Source organism: Bidens hawaiensis, unplaced genomic scaffold, assembly GCF_021521415.1.
Source record: "Bidens hawaiensis isolate Kalapana, Puna unplaced genomic scaffold, B.hawaiensis_p1.1 tig00012279_1, whole genome shotgun sequence".
NCBI lineage: Eukaryota > Viridiplantae > Streptophyta > Magnoliopsida > Asterales > Asteraceae > Bidens > Bidens hawaiensis.
In genome coordinates this window covers 366,038-383,279 of record NW_027491998.1, presented here as the reverse complement: position 1 = coordinate 383,279, position 17,242 = coordinate 366,038, and positions in this window count along the sequence as shown.

Sequence of the window (17,242 nt, the reverse complement as noted above, 5' to 3'; positions counted from 1 at the left end):
GAATCACATGAGAAAACTAATCGAATCAGATGGGAAAAGTAATCGAATCGAATGGGTAATTCAATTCGATGATAATTTCCATTCGATAAGAACTGCCATTCGATTAGAACTTCCATTCGATTAGAACTACCACTCTATTAGAACTGTTATTCGATTAGAATGGTCATTCGATTAGAATTATGATTTGATTAGATTGGTCCAATCCCCAGGTCAGCTCGACCCCAGCCAGGTGCTCTACCTCTTGGACCTTGCTAGGGGCTGTGTGCCCATAGGCCCCGATGCTAGGCGCTGCCCCGGACCCCCTGTAGGCAGGCAGGGGTTACAATAGCATAGAAATATGACATAGTAAGATGCAGTTAAATAATACTTATAATTATTACATAGTTAACCGTGCACAGCTAAGGAGGGGTATTACTGTAAACTCAGAAAGGAACATGACACAGGTGAGTTTCTAGCCACATTTTCTTGTTATGTTTCCGGGGCTGTGTGCATACTCGATGTGATTAGCTATTACACTTACCGTAAGTGGTAAGTGTATAATATGTGAATATTTTATGAATGATCTATGAATGTTGTAGAAATGTAAGAGTATGTATGAGATTATATAAATATAAAAGTAATTAAATGCATGTATGATTGTGTGGTTGTATGGAATGAAGGTTGCCGGGCCCTAATAATATCTTAGGATAAAGGGCATTGGACCCTAACATCTCATATATTTATGAAACTCTTTCATAATCAAACAATAATTTTTGCGGGTCATGGGTCTCACCAAACGGAGATAACTCCTAAACGGGTTATAACATCTCATTTATTTGTGTAATAACCTCTTAACCATCAAAGAATAATTTCCATGGGTTATGGGTCTTACCAAACCCTAATATCCCTCAAATGTATTATAAGATCTCATTTATTGGTAAATACTTTCATCATTAAAACCTAATTTAATCTATCTCTTTTTACATGTTCTCTGTTGTTGTTCATCTCCATCGCCGGTTAACTCCTGATACTACCCACCATTGTCAACTACATCAACGTCCTCTTTTTCATTAGACAAATATTTGTGTTCATGTTTGTTCATTTAAAAAAATCAACATACCCGTGTCCGTTTATGTTTATTCGTTATAGATCTAAAAAACCTACGCATCTCAATTGAGAAAACTCTAACGCTAAAAAATATAATAACAAACTAATATATATGTATTAAATTAAAACAAAACTACATTAAAAAATAAAATATATTATCATAAAATATCAAAAGGATTAAAACAAAAACTTGAATAAGCTTCCGTAACACGGGAGGATTAAACTAGTGTATATATATATATATGTATTATATATATATATATATATATAAAAATAATACACCAAACAAGGGCAAATTAAGACACTCATTTTTAAGTAATTTATAACACTTAAAGCATGAGGTATATGTGTTAGTAAGGGTAAACTTGTCTTTTAAACACAATCCATTCAACTTACAAGTTTGGTCCCTCATCTTTAACCATATTATGTTTTTAATTTAAGTTGTAAACTAGCTTCCCACCCATGATTTTTAAACGACTATAGCCTTTTCAAACGTTAATATTTTTATAAAAAAATTACACCATAAAAACGAGCATTTTATTCTCTTTGGATATGATATTGTTATAATTTTTATCATTTTAAATAAATTAATATGTTACGTAGGGGTGTTCAATGTCCAGTATAAACCGCGAACCAACCGTTCATTTTGAAAATTTTGAAACCGACTAACAAACCGAAAGTAAAAAAGGAAAAAGAAAAAAGAAGTCAAACCAATGACCGGTTTAAACGATTTCAAGGTTTTAACCGAATCATGAACACTTATATTTGTTACGTGATTAACAGGTTCAAACACCCGCTGCAACGCGCGGGCACCCGTCTAGTATGTATGTGTGTGTGTATATATATATATATATATATATCAGTTGTCCAACGACACTCTATATGTGCCCTGTGTGAAGAAGAAACAAGTATGTGCCATGCTCTTATAATAAAAGGAAGTCATAACAGCCAATTTGTACCTCTATCTGTATCAACAATTGTATACCATTCAGGGATTATCTTATTCATTTATCTAAACATATGTATGGTCCATGATTCATTTGACTTAAGCTAATATTACTATAAAATTGTGCCATCAACTAGCCCCTTCAATGTATCTATTTTTATTTTCTGGCCAGTGTTGCGTATAAATGGAATACTGTGAATGCTTTCGTGGATATTACATTGTGCATACCATTATAACCAACTCATGGTTTCATCAATAGATGGCTAAAAGTAATTTTGAATAATGGCGGAGTGTTATTGATTGAAAAGTAGTTTTTTGCATTAAAAACTTTAAAATACGTACTACTTTTCGCAAGCCGGAGACAAATTGTGGAGTAAGATCCATATTGTTAAGATCCACATACACGTATTAGTAAACTAATTAATTTATGCTCTATGACGATGATGCGCATATGCGTTATTTAATAAATACACAAATTAAATGAATATAACAAATTTATATACAAGTTCAACGCTCCTTCCATGCAAGCAAAAGAAATATACGAGTGCAAGACTGCAAGTTAAGGATATTTGATAGGGGTTAAATTCGAGATAACTAATCTCTTAATTACAATTGCAAAGAACACAAGATTTGGAACACACTTTTCTTCTTGTATACTTCTAATGCAACAATTACAATTTAATGGAAAGAAAAACATAAACATGGGTCCTATTATGCTATAAAATGGAGAAATGTAGATGATTGTGGCACCACTTCTCCTAACTACATGCATGCAACGTGGGTAAATAAATAAAAACAAATAACTAATTTGAATACTTCCAACTCCTTATCCAATTGTGTTGTTGACTGGGTCATTAATCGGTTAAACTTCTGAGTCATTAATGGGTCGGGTCTGCTGATTCGGGTTAACGGATAACTGGGTGGTGTCAATGCCCCGCCCATGAAGATTGACCTTGTCCTCAAGGTCCGAAATTTTTGTTGTGGGCTAGGAGTTTACGGGTGACCCCTTCAAGGTGACAGTGTTGCAGCCATGTTGAAAAGTCGGCGGATACAGGCCAATGAATGTAGCCAATCGAACCCGAGGATGACGTCAAACCCCTTGAATGGTAAAACAAACAACTTAACCTTAAAGGAAGCCAAGTGAAGTGTGAGGGGAACGACTGAGCAATAACCCGTACAAAGTATTGGTTCACCATTGCTGATGTAGATGCCGTGCTCTAATAAAAAACCTATTTATGATGCTTAAATACCTATAACTAGTACGGGTAAGTAAGGTCGTCTCCACAGTGAATCAGTGGAAAGTGCAAGTAAAGTTCATGATTACTAATTAATTAACTAATGTGGATAGACGATGTCAAGCGGTTTATAAAGATGATTATTATAACACACGATTACTTCTAAAGATGTAAACAATAATAAGAGAAAGATTCACTTCAGGTTCAGGTAAAGTGATAATCGACTAATCACAGATTCTTTGAGATTAATTGCGCACTAATTACTAAACCTAGCAGTTGAGTTGTGAGGACAAACGATACCCTAACCAAATTGTTGACACAACTGAACTCCGGTTTACCCAATTACCAGTTTAAAATATGAAAATCAGTTATAAGCAACGACTAACGATTATTGGTTCAATGACATAAGAGCTAACCCTACATGTGATGAACACAACCAGAACAGTGCTGCAAAGTTTGACAATCAAAATCATAAACTGTTTAAACAATCAACTCGTAATGTAAAACAAGATTAAAAACAATCAATCAAGTTCATACTCATTCAAAACATAGAATCTGATCAAAGTTAGTTTACACAAAACCCTAGCCTAAAGTGAATACAATGGTTTTAGCCTGACATCGGCATCACGAATGATTCACTTATCTGATGAGAGGATGAAAGCATGCAATGAACGGACGAACCGGAGGCCTCGGGATGGTAGAAAATCGTCCTAGGGCTTGTACTTGGTTGAAGTAATGAAGGATAGGTCGAATGGGGGTTGAAAACTCAATATAATAGAGTTAGGTTTTAATTTCCCATCTGGAGGACTTTAGCGCGGCGCTAAAGTCCATGGGGTGAGACTTTAGCACGTCTCTAAAGTCTGCTTTCCTGATGTGAGTCTTTAGAGTATCTCTAAACTCCCTTAGCGCCGCGCTAAGGGTGTCTGACAGAATTTTCTTCATTTTCTTAATTTATTTTGCATCGGAAAGCTTGCCAATCATTATGAGTCTTCTACATCTTTGTTCCAAGCCCGTAATTAATCCCGATAAGCGTCCTTAACGTCAAGTATCCTGAAACACATAAACACGCTCGAAGTACCAAAGTTCATATAATATTTAAACTAAAAGTAAACAAGTAATATAATAATATACACGACTTTTGCCCGACCATCACATCCCCACACTTATCTTTTGCTTGCCGTCAAGCAAACTCTCATGCAACACATACCCCTCGATCGATGATTCATAAGTTACCAAGATTAATACTAGTGAGGTATAAGGTCATACCCAATTCCCAAGAACTGACACTGTCAAGGTTGATAACCCATCAAATAATTTAATGTTACAATTTAAAACTATGGAACCGCCCAAACAAGTGTACTTTGTTTCCGGTTAAGGCACACATGGTCATACCCCTCATAATATAATATCTCTCCTCTCGGTTTAATATCTGGACCAACAAAAAATGTGCTAGTATCTCTCTGCCCTCTATACCAAGTATGAACACAATGTAATAAGCTTGGAAGCAAGTTATATCTCCACCCATTACCCACCGGTTGCATAGAGAATAGAACTAAGGGTTTTGCTGTTGCTTAGGTTAGGGTGTGGAAGCGGACTTATTTAGTAACTTATGGTGGATGAAACCCAATTTATTCAAACAAACAAACAACTCACTCACTATTATTTACAAATGACACTAACTCAAACATGACTCTTTTTGAGTTTTTCTTTGATTTTTCAACTTTTTTTTTCTTTCTTTCTTTTTTTTTTCTCTCTTTTTTTTAAGAAATACTAACATCAATATATACAAACAACTGAATCGAGACATACGTACATTGTGTACTATGATCAACAAACAACTTATATACAACTCTTGACATACCGAATTTCATCCACAAGGTTAAAAATAATAAAGGCCAAGGCAAACACGACTTGTAATGTGTGTTAAACAAGCGAAAGGGAAAAGGCACTCGTATGACATGTGTATATACTATGTATTATATGTTTATTATATATATGTGGTCAACTCACACACGTACCGGAGGAATAAGGATGCCGATATAAACATGTGTACCTGTCCCCATAACTCGTTATCCCATATAAACGGTCCATTTTATTTTTCTTTTTGAAAAACATTTGCATGGGAAGACTTTCGGGAAGCTTAAAAACTGAGCATGACCAAAGACCTCTACTTGGCATTAATAATCGCAATAAATTATTTACAATTCCGGCTTTTGCGCACAATCAAGGCACTCTAAGGAAAAAATATTAATTTTCCCCCATCCCCACACTTGAGGTTGACATTGTCTTCAATGTTTAAAATTTAAAATTTAAAAGAACATTAACAAGGATGAGGTTAAAATTGACTAATTATAAATTTTAAAACCGAGCTTAATGTGATGGTCCTAAAAATTATACAACTATACAATTACACTTTTAACAATAAAACTAATAAAACAAAAAGAATTATGAAAACAAAATCACCTGATCAGAAAAATAAGCCACTCAAATATACTCTTGGTTGCGCTCAACAAACCCGGCTCCTCAATTCACTCAACAGTATCTGCAAACTCTCACACGTGTAGAAGCACGCTTCCCACAACCATTAGGATAGGTCTTTTAAACCGATTTCAAAACCGTTAATTTTAATTACCAAGCCAAGTTATATAAATTTCATAATTAAATTTGTTAAACTAGTAAAATTGTTAAAAGACCTAACTCACTTTCGTAGGAATCACGATTGCATTTGGCGTATGCAACAAGCCCTTTAAACCCCCCGGTAGCCCGGGTAGACGAGTGAGGTCTCGTGAGGGTTTATAGCGAACTACGCCCACAAAGTTCTGATACAACAAAAATATACACGTACCTCAATCAACCGTAGCAAAGTATGAACATGAAAGCACGTCGGATATCCGAAACCTCGTAACTTAAAATCCTTTCACCGAAACACTATAAAACTCCTACTTTTCCATGTGGCATCACCACACTTGACTTTTGCTACAGTGGTACACTTGAATAAAACGGTTAAACAAACTACAAAAACAAATAATAAAATACAAATTGAAAATAAAATCCGAGTTGCCTCCCAGTCAGCGTTAAGTTTTTGTTAAGGTCTTCAGCCAGACCGGTACCTGGTATGATGTTTACGGTGGTCTAAGCAGACACTTCCCTACCGAATTCCCTTTAAAAGCTCGGTACTTGACACACTTCGGCTCCGCTTCTTCCTTCATGTTCAATATGTTTAATGAACAAATACTAGCTGGTGTGAATTCACATTTACTTTCTGAGTATCCAACATATTCCCGATAGTTAACCGCTCTAATCCACACTCTTACCTTTAACTGAAACACTAGGATTCAAACAGGGCCGAACTGAACATTTTCCTATCGAGTTTCCGGCGTAAGCTCGGTAGTTAAAATTTTGTGTTCATACCTTCTTCTCGGTGGTGGACATGTGTGCAAACCGAACACAAGGCCACTTCACCATGTTTTGTTCAAGGTCTTCCAAACTCACATTCCTCTTCTTTTAACTTGCACCATCACCCCAATCTTTATTTATATGCGTGAACAAAATTGGAGAACGGTTGGGATTAACCTGGGTTACTTCAATCACCATCTCTTTAAAAGTTGTTATGTCTTCAATCGGGTACAAACATTCAACTTCATGCCCCAAAAGATTCGAACTCTCTCCCTTTATATCCTCATCAGTAACCACAAGCAACCACAACCGATGAATTCATTGGCTCTTCGTTAACTAGAGGAGTTGGTGTGATATTATTCTCCACATCCAGCTCCTCAAATTCATTTTCTGAAAGATCAAGAGCCTTTTCTATCACTCCCTCATCAACCACGGCACCACTAGCCAACTTTTCTCGTTCTCGTTTAATTTGGGCTACCTCTTCTAAAAGTTAACTCATCAGTACATCTTGGGCAGCATTAGACGTTTCTTGAAGATCTAACCTTTGATTTAAAGCCTTATTTTGAGCCTCTTGATTTCTATTCTGAGTCTCTTGATCTGCATTCATTTGCTTAAATAACTCCATAATGTCTTGAATAGACTCGTCTTTGTTACCTAAGGAATCTTGTTGATAATTACTTTGATAGGTACAACCATGAGTAATATAATATTGAGGGTCTTCTTTGTATATCGGTTGGGGGTACTCATCATAATAGTAGTCTCCCTCCTCTCGGTAACTTACAAAAGTTGGCGTTTCAGGTTCATCACTATCATATTCACTTGAATCATAGTTGTGCTGATAATCTAGTGGAGGTGGTGAATAATTCTGGTACTGCCAGTTACAACCCTGCTGGTTGAGGTTCCTTTGGTTATAATTATCTGGATTGTAAAAACCTTGAGATTTTGTTGAAGGTGGTTCATGATATGAATTTGGATGGTATGAGTCATCATCTTCCACGACCTTATATCCTTCATGTGGGTCATAGACCCGACTCCAAATCATCTTGAGTTACCTGCACACATGAGACACACAAATACCAAACGTAAAACTGACAAAAATAAAATAAAACTAAAAGTAAACAAAACACTAAACTAGCACTTTGCGCGTTGATTCCCTGGTAACGGCGCCATTTTGATGTAGATGTCGTGCTCTAATAAAAAACAAGTATTTATGATGCTTAAATACCTATAACTAGTACGGGTAAGTAAGGTCGTCTCCACAGGGAATTAGTGGAAAGTGCAAGTAAAGTTCATGATTACTAATTAATTAACTAATGTGGATAGACGATGTCAAGCGGTTTATAAAGATGATTATTATAACACACGATTACTTTTAAAGATGTAAACAATAATAAAAGAAAGATTCACAGCAGGTTAAGGTAAAGTGATAATCGACTAATCACAGATTCTTTGAGATTAATTGCGCACTAATTACTAAACCTAACAGTTGAGTTGTGAGGACAAACGATACCCTAACCGAATTATTGACACAACTGAACTCCGGTTTACCCAATTACCAGTTTAATTTATGAAAATCAGTTATAAGCAATGACTAACGATTATTGGTTCAATGACATAAGAGCTAACCCTACATATGATGAACACAACTAGAACAGTGATGCAAAGTTTGACAATCAAAATCATAAACTGTTTAAACAATCAACTCGCAATGTAAAACAAGATTAAAAACAATCAATCAAGTTCATACTCATTCAAAACATAGAATCTGATCAAAGTTAGTTTACACAAAACCCTAGCCTAAAGTGAATACAATGGTTTTAGCCTGACATCGGCATCACGAATGATTCGCTTATCTGATGAGAGGATGAAAGCATGCAATGAACGGACGAACCGGAGGCCTCGGGATGGTAGAAAATCGTCCTAGGGCTTGTACTTGGTTGAAGTAATGAAGGATAGGTCGAATGGGGGTTGAAAACTCAATATAATAGAGTTAGGTTTTAATTTCCCGTCTGGAGGACTTTAGCTCGGCGCTAAAGTCCATGGGGTGAGACTTTAGCACGTCTCTAAAGTCTGCTTTCCTGATATGAGTCTTTAGAGTATCTCTAAACTCCCTTAGCGCCGCGCTAAGGGTGTCTGACAGATTTTTCTTCATTTTCTTAATTTATGTTGCATCGGAAAGCTTGCCAATCATTATGAGTCTTCTACATCTTTGTTCCAAGCCCGTAATTAATCCCGATAAGCGTCCTTAACGTCAAGTATCCTGAAACACATAAACACGCTCGAAGTACCAAAGTTCATATAATATTTAAACTAAAAGTAAACAAGTAATATAATAATATACACGACTTTTGCCCGACCAACACATCCCCACACTTATCTTTTGCTTGCCCTCAAGCAAACTCTCATGCAACACATAACCCTCGATCGATGATTCATAAATTACCAAGATTAATACTAGTGAGGTATAAGGTCATACCCAATTCCCAAGAACTGACACTGTTAAGGTTGATAACCCATCAAATAATTTAATGTTACAATTTAAAACTATGGAACCGCCCAAACAAGTGTACTTTGTTTCCGGTTAAGGCACACATGGTCATACCCCTCATAATATAATATCTCTCCTCTCGGTTTAATATCTGGACCAACAAAAAATGTGCTAGTATCTCTCTGCCCTCTATACCAAGTATGAACACAATGTAATAAGCTTGGAAGCAAGTTATATCTCCACCCATTACCCACCGGTTGCATAGAGAATAGAACTAAGGGTTTTGCTGTTGCTTAGGTTAGGGTGTGGAAGCGGACTTATTTAGTAACTTATGGTGGATGAAACCCAATTTATTCAAACAAACAAACAACTCACTCACTATTATTTACAAATGACACTAACTCAAACATGACTCTTTTTGAGTTTTTCTTTGATTTTTCAACTTTTTTTTTCTTTCTTTCTTTTTTTTTCTCTCTTTTTTTTAAGAAATACTAACATCAATATATACAAACAACTGAATCGAGACATACGTACATTGTGTACTATGATCAACAAACAACTTATATACAACTCTTGACATACCGAATTTCATCCACAAGGTTAAAAATAATAAAGGCCAAGGCAAACACGACTTGTAATGTGTGTTAAACAAGCGAAAGGGAAAAGGCACAAACTTGGCTCCTAAGGGATAATGTAGGGTAGGGAGTATTATTTTAGTTTTTTTATTTTTATATGTAAAGGCCATTATAATGTGGGGTTTCTACAGTCCTATTTCTCCATACAGGTGGTGGTATTAAGATCTCGAAATGCATGAGACAACCAAGTTCTAGATATCATGGACATACTGGTTACTCTCTATAATGACACTCGTATGACATGTGTATATACTATGTATTATATGTTTATTATATATATGTGGTCAACTCACACACGTACCGGAGGAATAAGGATGCCGATATAAACATGTGTACATGTCCCCATAACTCGTTATCCCCATATAAACGGTCCATTTTATTTTTCTTTTTGAAAAACATTTGCATGGGAAGACTTTCGGGAAGCTTAAAAACTGAGCATGACCAAAGACCTCTACTTGGCATTAATAATCGCAATAAATTATTTACAATTCCGGCTTTTGCGCACAATCAAGGCACTCTAAGGAAAAAATATTAATTTTTCCCCCATCCCAACACTTGAGGTTGACATTGTCTTCAATGTTTAAAATTTAACATTTAAAAGAACATTAACAAGGATGAGGTTAAAATTGACTAATTATAAATTTTAAAACCGAGCTTAATGTGATGGTCCTAAAAATTATACAACTATACAATTACACTTTTAACAATAAAACTAATAAAACAAAAAGAATTATGAAAACAAAATCACCTGATCAGAAAAATAAGCCACTCAAATATACTCTTGGTCGCGCTCAACAAACCCGGCTCCTCAATTCACTCAACAGTATCTGCAAACTCTCACACGTGTAGAAGCACGCTTCTCACAACCATTAGGATAGGTCTTTTAAACCGATTTCAAAACCGTTAATTTTATTTACCAAGCCAAGTTATATAAATTTCATAATTAAATTTGTTAAACTAGTAAAATTGTTAAAAGACCTAACTCACTTTCGTAGGAATCACGATTGCATTTGGCGTATGCAACAAGCCCTTTAAACCCCCCGGTAGCCCGGGTAGACGAGTGAGGTCTCGTGAGGGTTTATAGCGAACTACGCCCACAAAGTTCTGATACAACAAAAATATACACGTACCTCAATCAACCGTAGCAAAGTATGAACATGAAAGCACGTCGGATATCCGAAACCTCGTAACTTAAAATCCTTTCACCGAAACACTATAAAACTCCTACTTTTCCATGTGGCATCACCACACTTGACTTTTGCTACAGTGGTGCACTTGAATAAAACGGTTTAAACAAACTACAAAAACAAATAATAAAATACAAATTGAAAATAAAATCCGAGTTGCCTACCAGTCAGCGTTAAGTTTTTGTTAAGGTCTTCAGCCAGACCGGTACCTGGTATGATGTTTACGGTGGTCTAAGCAGACACTTCCCTACCGAATTCCCTTTAAAAGCTCGGTACTTGACACACTTCGGCTCCGCTTCTTCCTTCATGTTCAATATGTTTAATGAACAAATACTAGCTGGTGTGAATTCACATTTACTTTCTGAGTATCCAACATATTCCCGATAGTTAACCGCTCTAATCCACACTCTTACCTCTAACTGAAACACTAGGATTCAAACAGGGCCGAACTGAACATTTTCCTATCGAGTTTCCGGCGTAAGCTCGGTAGTTAAAATTTTGTGTTCATACCTTCTTCTCGGTGGTGGACATGTGTGCAAACCGAACACAAGGCCACTTCACCATGTTTTGTTCAAGGTCTTCCAAACTCACCTTCCTCTTCTTTTAACTTGCACCATCACCCCAATCTTCATTTATATGCGTGAACAAAATGGGAGAACGGTTGGGATTAACCTGGGTTACTTCAATCACCATCTCTTTAAAAGTTGTTATGTCTTCAATCGGGTACAAACATTCAACTTCATGCCCCAAAAGATTCGAACTCTCTCCCTTTATATCCTCATCAGTAACCACAAGCAACCACAACCGATGAATTCATTGGCTCTTCGTTAACTAGAGGAGTTGGTGTGATATTATTCTCCACATCCAGCTCCTCAAATTCATTTTCTGAAAGATCAAGAGCCTCTTCTATCACTCCCTCATCAACCACGGCACCACTAGCCAACTTTTCTCATTCTCGTTTAATTTGGGCTACCTCTTCTAAAAGTTAACTCATCAGTACATCTTGGGCAGCATTAGACGTTTCTTGAAGATCTAACCTTTGATTTAAAGCCTTATTTTGAGCCTCTTGATTTCTATTCTGAGTCTCTTGATCTGCATTCATTTGCTTAAATAACTCCATAATGTCTTGAATAGACTCGTCTTTGTTACCTAAGGAATCTTGTTGATAATTACTTTGATAGGTACAACCATGAGTAATATAATATTGAGGGTCTTCTTTGTATATCGGTTGGGGGTACTCATCATAATAGTAGTCTCCCTCCTCTCGGTAACTTACAAAAGTTGGCGTTTCAGGTTCATCACTATCATATTCACTTGAATCATAGTTGTGCTGATAATCTAGTGGAGGTGGTGAATAATTCTGGTACTGCCAGTTACAACCCTGCTGGTTGAGGTTCCTTTGGTTATAATTATCTGGATTGTAAAAACCTTGAGATTTTGTTGAAGGTGGTTCATGATATGAATTTGAATGGTATGAGTCATCATCCTCCACGACCTTATATCCTTCATGTGGGTCATAGACCCGACTCCAAATCATCTTGAGTTACCTGCACACATGAGACACACAAATACCAAACGTAAAACAGACAAAAATAAAATAAAACTAAAAGTAAACAAAACACTAAACTAGCACTTTGCGCGTTGATTCCCTGGTAACGGCGCCATTTTGATGTAGATGCCGTGCTCTAATAAAAAACAAGTATTTATGATGCTTAAATACCTATAACTAGTACGGGTAAGTAAGGTCGTCTCCACAGGGAATTAGTGGAAAGTGCAAGTAAAGTTCATGATTACTAATTAATTAACTAATGTGGATAGACGATGTCAAGCGGTTTATAAAGATGATTATTATAACACACGATTACTTTTAAAGATGTAAACAATAATAAAAGAAAGATTCACATCAGGTTCAGGTAAAGTGATAATCGACTAATCACAGATTCTTTGAGATTAATTGCGCACTAATTACTAAACCTAACAGTTGAGTTGTGAGGACAAACGATACCCTAACCGAATTATTGACACAACTGAACTCCGGTTTACCCAATTACCAGTTTAATTTATGAAAATCAGTTATAAGCAATGACTAACGATTATTGGTTCAATGACATAAGAGCTAACCCTACATATGATGAACACAACTAGAACAGTGATGCAAAGTTTGACAATCAAAATCATAAACTGTTTAAACAATCAACTCGCAATGTAAAACAAGATTAAAAACAATCAATCAAGTTCATACTCATTCAAAACATAGAATCTGATCAAAGTTAGTTTACACAAAACCCTAGCCTAAAGTGAATACAATGGTTTTAGCCTGACATCGGCATCACGAATGATTCGCTTATCTGATGAGAGGATGAAAGCATGCAATGAACGGACGAACCGGAGGCCTCGGGATGGTAGAAAATCGTCCTAGGGCTTGTACTTGGTTGAAGTAATGAAGGATAGGTCGAATGGGGGCTGAAAACTCAATATAATAGAGTTAGGTTTTAATTTCCCGTCTGGAGGACTTTAGCGCGGCGCTAAAGGCCATGGGGTGAGACTTTAGCGCGTCTCTAAAGTCTGCTTGCTTTCCTGATATGAGTCTTTAGAGTATCTCTAAACTCCCTTAGCGCCTCGCTAAGGGTGTCTGACAGAATTTTCTTCATTTATTTTGCATCGGAAAGCTTGCCAATCATTATGAGTCTTCTACATCTTCGTTCCAAGCCCGTAATTAATCCCGATAAGCGTCCTTAACGTCAAGTATCCTGAAACACATAAACACACTTAAAGTACCAAAGTTCATATAATTTTTAAACTAAAAGTAAACAAATAATATAATAATATACACGACTTTGCCCGACCATCACAGGAATCAGTGGAAAGTGAAAGTAAAGTTCATGATTACTAATTAATTAACAAATGTGGACAGACGATGTCAAGCGGTTTATAAAGATGATTATTATAACACACGATTACTTTTAAAGCTGTAAACAATTATAAGAGAAAGATTCACTTCAGGTTCAGGTAAAGTGATAACCGACTAATCACAGATTCTTTGAGATTAATTGCGCAGTAATTACTAAACCTAACAGTTGGGTTGTGAGGACAACGATACCCTAACCGAATTATTGACACAACTAAACTTCGGTTTACCCAATTACCGGTTTAAAATATGAAATCAGTTATAAGCAATGACTAACGATTATTGGTTCAATGACATAAGAGCTAACCCTACATGTGATGAACACAACCAAAACAGTGATGCAAAGTTTGACAATCAAAATCATAAACTGTTTAAATAATCAACTCGTAATGTAAAACAAGATTAAAAACAATCAATCAAGTTCATACTCATTCAAAACATAGAATCTGATCAAAGTTAGTTTACACAAAACCCTAGCCTAAAGTGAATACAATGGTTTTAGCCTGACATCGGCAACACGAATGATTCGCTTATCTGATGAGAGGATGAAAGCATGCAATGAACGAACGAACCGGAGGCTTCAGGATGGTAGAAAATCGTCCCAGGGCTTGTACTTGGTTGAAGGAATGAAGGATATGTCGAATGGGGGCTGAAAACTCAATATAATAGAGTTAGGTTTTAATTTCCCGTCTGGAGGACTTTAGCGCGGCGCTAAAGTCCATGGGGTGAGACTTTAGCGCGTATCTAATGTCTGCTTTCCTGATGTGAGTCTTTAGAGTATCTCTAAACTCCCTTAGCGCCGCGCTAAGGGTGTTTGACAGAATTTTCTTCATTTATTTTGCATCGGAAAGCTTTCCAATCATTATGAGTCTTCTGCATCTTCGTTCTAAGCCCGTAATTAATCCCGATAAGCGTCCTTAACGTCAAATATCCTGAAACACATAAACACGCTTGAATTACCAAAGTTCAAATAATATTTAAACTAAAAGTAAACAAATAATATAATAATATACACGACTTTTGCCCGACCATCAATTGCCGACGAGTACCGGAAAAGGTGGTGCAGGCTGGACTGGAAGGTGAAATTCAGCAGCTACTTCAGGCTGAATCAGGCTATGAGAATTGCCATAATCCACAAGAATGTGAAGCGGTTTTTGGCTGACAAATCATGTGAGACGCAACGCGGTAGTAGGCGCAAGGCAATAAAACGTTGCCGGCGAGAGGGCCATAAGGCGTGGAAGGTTGGATGCCTCCACAAGGAATGTTAACAGGTGGGGTAGCATGAGTGTTCAGAGTTTCTGAGTCATTGTCTGCTATGAGAAAAAATTGAGGTGGGTCACACCTATGAGCGGGGTGGTACTTGGCAGGGCAACAGAAACAAAGACCCAAGGCACGCCGCTGTTGAAGTTGTTCGGGTGATAATCAGGCAGTAAGTAAGGCAGTGGGTGCTGGTAATGGAGCCGGAAGCAATTGAGTATTGAGTGGTGTTAGGGATGAAGATGTTATTGACGGGGTGACAGAGGGTAATGGTGTGGAAACTGATAGAGAAATTGGGAAACAACCAGGCTTATCTTCAATTAATTTAGACAACCCATATGCTTGATGTAAGGTTGTGGGACGTAACACGGCGAACTCGGCTTGGATTTTTTGTTTAAGTCCTGAGATATAGCAATCAAGGAGGGCCTCATTATAGAGTCTGACAACCCGATTGCATAGTTTCTCAAAAGCAGCCTGGTAGGCAGTGATTGTGGTGCTTTGTTTGTGTTTGAAGAGGGCAACTTGGTGGTTTTCATAATCCGACGGGCTGAACCGAAGTTCGAGAGCCCGTAAAAATTCTGGCCATGTGCTCAAAAGTCGGTTATTGGCAAGGTATTTGTACCAACTCAGGGCATCACCGGTGAAGTAAAACTGTGCCAATGAAAGACGTTGGGCAGGTTGGATGGAGTAGTAATCAAAGTAGTTGGTAGCCTTAAAAAGGCAATCGAGTGGATTGGAGCCGTTAAAAGTTGGCAGTGGATTTTTGATGGCTGCATAGCGGAGTTGTTTGGTGGGGGTTGGTGCGGCGGCAGGTTGTTTGGCAGAGGGTTGTTCGGCGGGGGGTTGTTCGGTGGTGGTGGGTTAGAAGAAGCAGCAAGGGGCATGGCAGTTGGAAGGTTGGAGATGGCATCGGCCAGGCCAACGAGGGCAGTGTTGAGGGTGGTGTGTAGGGTAGCAAAGTGGGTGGTCATGTGGGTGGTATGGGCATCGAGCCGATCAAGAACTGGTTGGAGACCTTCATCGGAGGCGGATGTGGAAGTGTCTTTCTTGGGAGCCATGGAGAGTTCAAGAATGAAAGCACCAATTGATAGGGGTTAAATTCGAGATAACCAATCCCCTTATTACAATTGCAAAGAACACAAGATTTTGAACAATTTTCTTCTTATTTACTTCAGATGCAACAATTACAATTTAAAGGAAAGAAAAACATAAACATAGGTCCTACTATTGTGCTAGAAAATGGGGAAAATGCAAATGATTGTGGCACCACTTCTCCTAACTACATGCATGCAACCTGGGTAAAGAAATAAAAAGAAATAACTAATTTGAATAATTCCAACTCATCCAATTGTGTTGCTGACTGAGTCATTAATCGGTTAAACTTCTGAGTCATTAATGGGTCGGGTCTGCTGATTCGGGTTAACGGATAACTGGGTCGTATCAATATTCCTTCTAACTGTAAGCATTCTCACAGAAGCAACATTTTGATTTGTTTACCAATGTAGAACTCATAATTGTATATAAACAAGAATATTAATCTTCATTGAACCCCAAAATGTAGGAACTACAGTATGAAATTTTTTTCAGATATTGAGACAAGAAAAGAAACAAGTCTATTAGACGATAAGAAGTCAATATATGGTAATGGGATTAACTTCATGAGCGACAGACTGATTACACAAATACTCATTATAATAAAATATACTAGCAATAAAGAGAAAAAATAAAGGAAGAACGATTTCTCTAATAAACTTTGATTTCTTGCTTGCTATTGATCAGTCTCTAGAGATGAGTTTCTGTCATTTGTTTGAGTTTCCTGAAATAGAGTTAGCACAAAGCGAGGCGAGCTAGCAATTTCAAATATCATACAAGCCGAGATTGTGCTGAAATTTTTATACAAATCAGTCCGACACTATTGCCTCCCTTCAAATATATGTATATTTTCTACCATGCATGGAAGCTGCATCAAATATCAAAATATATAGAATTAGCATGATTGATATGGAAATAAATAATGAGTAGTGCTCATGTAATATTTAATTAACCCTTAATTGCTATATGGACCAAACAAACAACGAGACAGGATACTGCGCCCACGGCCCCA